The sequence below is a fragment of the Mobula hypostoma genome, chromosome X2, assembly GCF_963921235.1.
Source record: "Mobula hypostoma chromosome X2, sMobHyp1.1, whole genome shotgun sequence".
In the NCBI taxonomy this organism is placed as follows: domain Eukaryota; kingdom Metazoa; phylum Chordata; class Chondrichthyes; order Myliobatiformes; family Myliobatidae; genus Mobula; species Mobula hypostoma.
Window position 1 is genome coordinate 33,850,070 of NC_086129.1, and position 6,608 is coordinate 33,856,677.

Below are 6,608 nucleotides of genomic sequence, written 5' to 3' on the forward strand. Positions count from 1 at the left end.
CAACTATTCTTGTTGGTTTTCAGCTTTCAAATTCCAACCACACTGAATAAAGACGTTCTGTCTTTGTTTCTGGTAGAATTTCATGGTGACTTTTTTAGGGCCCACAACACTGGAGTTCCCAAAAGTGGAAACATCTACATCCATCCTGGGAAATCCCTTTAAAATTGACCTCTAAACTAGCCAGTGCCCATTCTTTGTAAGACATAAGCTTACACATAGCCACATCTGTTAGATGTATTCCTTTTAATTTCTGAAATTGATAGGCGTTGGATCTGAAAACATTAAATAAATGATAGAATTTTTTTTTATTTAACTTGCTAGAACTGACAGAAGCAGGTGCAAAAACAACAATTTAGACACACGAACAGGCAGGGAGTGGAAGGAGATGAACTATATTTATCACATGGCTTGAAGCACTTGCATGAATTAGCTACAGTAGATATGCAGCCTCTGTTGTCCCATAGTTTAGATACACAATCTCGATTAAGACATACTCAGCTGTCTTAAATACAAAATATACCTTGACAAGGCATAGCACAGACTTTGTGACAGCTGGCATCTCAAGCCCGGTCTTGGGAAGTGATTCCAAATATGTGCAATACCTGGCATGTTGTATCTCTACCCTTGGTCCTTCCATAACCTGAAGTGTTATTTGAAGAGTCATCAGTGGAAATGGTTGGTAGTTTGTTGATGTGACTCTCCTAGGGAAACCTTGCGGTTTCACAAGACTTTTTAAAAAGTGATCTTTTATGTAACCTGAATTCAGCCAACCTTCCCAGAATTTTTCAAAGTAAGGAAAAAGTTTACTCCCTCACAAAAATATTTTGTATTGAAAATACTGTGGTAATATTGTTTCATTTATTACAGATTTTAAGATCCTAAATATGGAATCCAAGGCAGTATATTACTGTTTATTATCACACACAATATACAAGAGGAACTCAGCAAGTCAGGCAGCACCTGTGGAGAGAAATGAGCAGTCAATGTTTCGGACTGAGACCTTTCATTAGGATGGAGCTCCAAATGCTCCAGATTTCCAGCATCTGCAGAATCTCTAGTGTCACAGCTTATTATCAATTGTCTTTTTCAGAGTGACTGTACTCCTTGTACCTATGGTCATTATTGTGGCTCAGAAGGTCTCGCGACACCATCAGGTGAATGCTGGGAAGGTTTCTATTGCTTACAAGGAGCAAAACTGCCAAAGAATCCAGTCGCAGATGGGACTGGAGGACCCTGTCCTCCAGGTAGGTACATTTTGGACTTTGTACCTGTCCATTAGTGCTTTACCTGGAATACCTAGAGCTAAGTATTCATATTCTTTGGTGCCACAATTGGTATATTTTTTATTGTGACAACTTTAGATTAGCAATCTGAATATGTAACAAATGTTGAAAACTACTGGCTTAGCTAAATGGTTCTGAATGAAAAGGGCTGCTTCTAAACTCAGAACAAATGTTCATTTTTGTACTTTTCTATAAATAATGTGACAAACCTCTGGGGGAATGTTCAGAACAGAGACTGAATTCATAAAAAGTTTACTTTAAAAAATCCATTTAATTTGATCTGTTCTATCAATCAGTTGTTAAATATCAATTTTACAACTAATTGCTGCTAAATTTTCTTTCTTTTTATCCTTGCATTTTTTTCTTTTACTACCAAAATATTTATTAAATGAGTGACCATTATGGATGATATTGGAAAGATTCAAAGATCCAAGGTGCATTTATTATCAAAGAATGTATATAGAAACTTGAAATTGCTGGGTTGACTGAATAATCATCTGTCTTTTTACCCCCAATAATGTTAGTTTCTGCCTCCTTTCAAGAAACTGTCTTAAGCAGTAAGCACACCATTAAAGTCTCTGAGTGAAGTCAAGTCTCTTCATTAGTGAATCACAGTCATTCTGCTATTGACACCACAGGTTATTACAGTCAAATGTTCCAATGTGGATATTTACCCAATATCAGAAATAGATTGATTTTCTCCTCTGTATGTTAGAGGAGAAAATCAATCTATTTGTCTTCAGGCAAATCTTGCTTATAAACTGGCCAAACATCATCACAAGCAGTTAAGGTGACAAATGCTGGTAAATTTTGGAATGCCTCTATATTAAGTTTCAAGTTAAATCCAACTAATTCTTGATAGGATCTGAGCAGGATACAAGGCCTGCTCACCTTCAGCAAATCTTGCCCAGAATCTTCACTCAGCCTTAGCCACTGTCCAAAGATTGCTTTCCTTCCCTGAGCCACAAACAACCCAGGATTTCCAGAGAAATTTTATTAAACATTCTAAATGCAAAGCCAAAAGAAAAACCCACCAAGAAACATCAACATTTTGAAGAGCAGAATCTTTAGAGAAAGAGTGATTTTGAAATACCAGTCCCAGGTTTTCAAACATAAATTTTGTGGAAGGGGATGGATACGTTCATGAGGTTTAGGAAATAATTAGAACGGATAACTTGATGACATTTGATGACTGAGCAGTTAACCTATTTTTAATGTTGAAGCAAGTAATTGAATTATTTAAAACATGTGGTTCATTTGGGAGTGTTCCTGCATCAAAAGCAGATAATTATAATTTCAAGTCCTAGTGTAAAATATTTAAGTTGACACACTACAGCTGTGCCAAGAGAGTGTAATGTACTCACTCTCTGAGAATGCTGCACTGTTAAGCAGTTTATGAATTTAATGTTAAACTGAAGCCTGTCTGCTCTACCAAGAAAGGGAAAAAATCTGTGTGACTATTTTGAAGCTAATGAAGACTAATATCAAAGAACAGACTCTGCTGATCATTATTACTCTACTGTTTCTGGAACCTTGCACAATGCCTTCAACTGTTTGATTTCCAAAATTGCAACAGTAATGATATTACAAAAATGTTTACCATTAACAACAGAAAATGCTGGAATACTCAGCAGATCATCAATGGGAAAAGAAATGGAGTCAACATTTCAGGTCAGAACTAAGAGGGGGGACAAAAGAACCATGTTAAGGCTGCACAGAGGATGGAGGAGGGGGATATCTCAGATACGGCAAAACCAGTGTGGCCTTGGGAATAAACTGAAAGAGTGAATGGGAGCAGTTAAGAAAAAAAGACCAAGACAAAAGAGTGTAAGAGTTGTGAAATGCACATCAGGAGGATATGTCCAATTACAGACAAGAGAAAATTTGCAGAGGCTGGAAATCTGAGCAACACACAAAGAATGCTGGAGGAACTCAGCAGGCCAGGCAGCATCTATGGCAAACCCTTCAGTCTTGCTGAAAGGTTACGGACCGAAATGTCGACTGTACTCTTTTTCCATAGATGCTGCCTGGCCTGCTGAGTTCCTCCAGCATTTTAGGAGGACATGTCCATGTTGCTCAGGAGGACATGTCCAGCAGGTCAGGCTGGCAATTTTTTTCACTCCCAGAGGAAATGTATAGGGCAAAGATAAATAAACTGACCTAAAACTACAGTTGGATGACTGTAATATCAAATTATATGAACTAATAGAATTCAGTATTGAGTCCAAATGCTCTGCATTTCAGAACTCCTGCATTATTTTGTCTGTATTCTCACTCTGTAACTGCTCCCTTTCACTCATTGATCAGATTACCTTGTTCAGTGCTTATCTCCATGGTCACCTTGGTTTTACCTTATTGGTGACGTGTCCTATTGCCTACATTATAGTTTAACAGTTTCTTTTGTTTCCTTTTGTAGTTCTAACAACGGGTCTTTGACCTGAGATGTTAATCCTGTTAACAAATGCAGCCTGACCTAAATAGATAGATAATTAATTGATCCCAAAGGAAATTACAGTGTCACAGTAGCATTATACAGGTGCACAGATATAAACATTAGAAGAGAAGTAGAAAGAATAACAAATAAGTTACCACAAACAGTCTAACAGGAGGGATCATCACTTCCCCAGCTGTAGGTGGTCTCATTATAGAGCCTAATGGCTGAGGGTAAGAATGACCTCATATACTGCTCTTTGGAGCAGCACAGTTGTCTTAGTCAACTGAGTACTTCCAGCATTTTTGTTTTCTGTTTACATTTCCAGCATCAGTTTTTTTTTATTTTCACTTACAAAAGTTCTTCCTTGGTTGTAAATCAATTTGGGGCATTCAAATGCTACAAAAGGATCTAAAACAATTTACTGTTTTGTATTAACTTGTCAAAAACCTCTTATATTTTTGACATTCATCATCTTTATTCTTAATGTCATAAAACAAGCTGAACTGTGTACTGAAGTAAGATGACAACACCTAATGCATTATGGTTTATTGTATCAATTGTATCTGACACAAAATATTAGGTTATGTTAGGATTATGTTTCACTAGCTCAAATGTCTTAAGCATTTGAAAAATGTCATATTAATCTCTGTAGTTCATTTTTGAATGATCATACTGACTTTACATCATGGCACATTGCAGGGCATTTCTGTCCGAGTGGCACAACTTTTCCACTGGGATGTCCTGCAGGAACCTACAATGCTCTTGAAGGTCAGAGTACCTGCAGTCCATGTGTTGAAGGGTAATTTCCATTTGATTAAACCATGTTGGTAAGACCATTGGAAACATTAAAACTCAAGACGTGATACATGTTTAATTTACATATACAAATATAATCTCACTGCTCATGTATTGGGCAGTAAACCAATCATACAATCAACAGTAGGGAAAATATAGATTAATTTTATAACAGCCAGGTAATATGCTCTGCCAGTCCACCACCATGAGGAAGAAAATCATGCCAAGTTAGGTGAATACTTAAGGAACAGATGGGTATAAAACACGTGTTTCTAGCTCATAATAAAATGACAAAAGGGTACAAAATAACAACAGTGGATAATTTGTGCACTGCCAGTGTAGAAATAGTCATAGTCATACTTTATTGATCCCGGGGGAAATTGGTTTTCATTACAGTTGCACCATAAATAATTAAATAGTAATAAAATCATAAATAGTTAAATAGTAAAATGATTATGAACATAGTTTTCTGAAAGACCCGTTTGATTTTCTGGCAAAGTAAAAGATATCAGTGTTCAGTACTCTGAAATCTAAAGTACTGCCATATGTTCAGTGGCAGTTCCCTTGTGAGTTGCTGAATCCACTAATACACAACATTTCTGGAAGGTGCATTTAGGGTTTTGGAAAAATAACAAATGTATTGATGAATTGTCAGTATCTTTTGGCAGGAATGGTCAGCTCTTCTATGGTAGACATTAAAAGCCTCTGCACAATCCTCCTCCACCCATCTTCATTTAAATCCTGTGCACATGTCATCAATTTTCAGCTTTCCTGGATTGGAAAGTTTAGGTTCTATCAGAATCTCAGGAGCTCAGCGGGGATCAAGAAATTAGAGGAGGAGGTGAGAGATCTGGCGGATGGGAAATCAGATGGGAGCAGACAGATAGTTTAGGGAAACAGAAATGACAGTGAATAAGCAGGGTGATGATCAATAGGAAAGAGGGAATGGGAGGCACAGAGCAGAGATGATCAGAAGACATCTCAATCAGTGTGATGAGATCGAAAAACCGGCAGTCAACACAACAGATGCGGCTCATCAACCTACCCACTAGAGTACACCATACATGCACAGCCTATCTCATTCATCTCTGCACAGCAGCTTTTGATAGTGACACCAGCAATTCTGAACAGTGTTCTATTATTTATAAGCTGATCTGAATGTGCTTCAGTACTTTCACATCACATCAGTCACATTTAAATTCACATTTATTTTCCATTTGCAGTATGTATGGGAAACTGTTGAACTAGAGACTACTAAATCTTTTGCCTTTTTACTTTGAACCGTTTCCATTCTGGCTGTTCTGCTGTGCTCCTAGCCTGTGTCTCCAGATTCCATTCAGATGATGTTCAAAATAGTACTTTTGTATAAAATTGTATTTAAACTTGAGCAGGGAATACTGGAAATAATAAGTCAAGCAGCAATCATGGAAGCAGTAAGTGATGACAATGCTTCAGATTTGTAGCCTAAATAATATTTTCCACCTTTTAGAACACCTAGCACACATTATACTGTAGGTGTCAGTCTCTGTTTACAGACAGACACACACAGTCCACAAGATGTAAAACTAAACATCTGCTTTTTTTTATATTTCCAGGAGTTCTCCCTAACTCTGTTGCTTCCCCACAGTTACTTCTGTCCTTCAAATACTTCATCTTATAAAAATAATATCTGCCCACCTGGCCATTACTGCCCTCCCGGAACAGAATCTAAAGACAAATTTCCCTGCCCCAGAGGGACTTATAACCAACAATCAGGAAGGACGAGTGTTTTGGACTGCAAGCCATGTGATGCAGGTAGAAAATTAAAATATTATTTCTATTCTAGCATTTCTTAATTACAATAAATGTAAAAATTAAATATACATTAGAGGTGATTTTTTCAAACAATATACTAAACGTGGAATTTTAATTACTAGATGATTATTTTTATGCAATCTGCCATTCAAAGATTCGACATTGGAGGGTGTGATACCATGTACTTACAGTAAATAAATAATAATAAGACTATAAGACATACGTTGAAGCAGAATTAGGCCATTTAGCCCACCGATTCTGCTCCACCATTTGATCATGGTTTCCCTTCTCAACACCATTCT

At 37.1% G+C, this 6,608-nt stretch overlaps 1 long non-coding RNA gene across 1 annotated transcript; it reads left to right on the forward strand.

The window, feature by feature from the left end:
- Positions 1 to 1,179: 1,179 nt before the first annotated feature.
- Positions 1,180 to 6,268, forward strand: LOC134340813 (uncharacterized). The gene is made up of 3 exons (XR_010016642.1): positions 1,180 to 1,244; positions 4,417 to 4,516; positions 6,140 to 6,268. It is a non-coding gene; the product is annotated as an uncharacterized LOC134340813 (long non-coding RNA).
- The last annotated feature ends 340 nt before the right edge of the window (positions 6,269 to 6,608 follow it).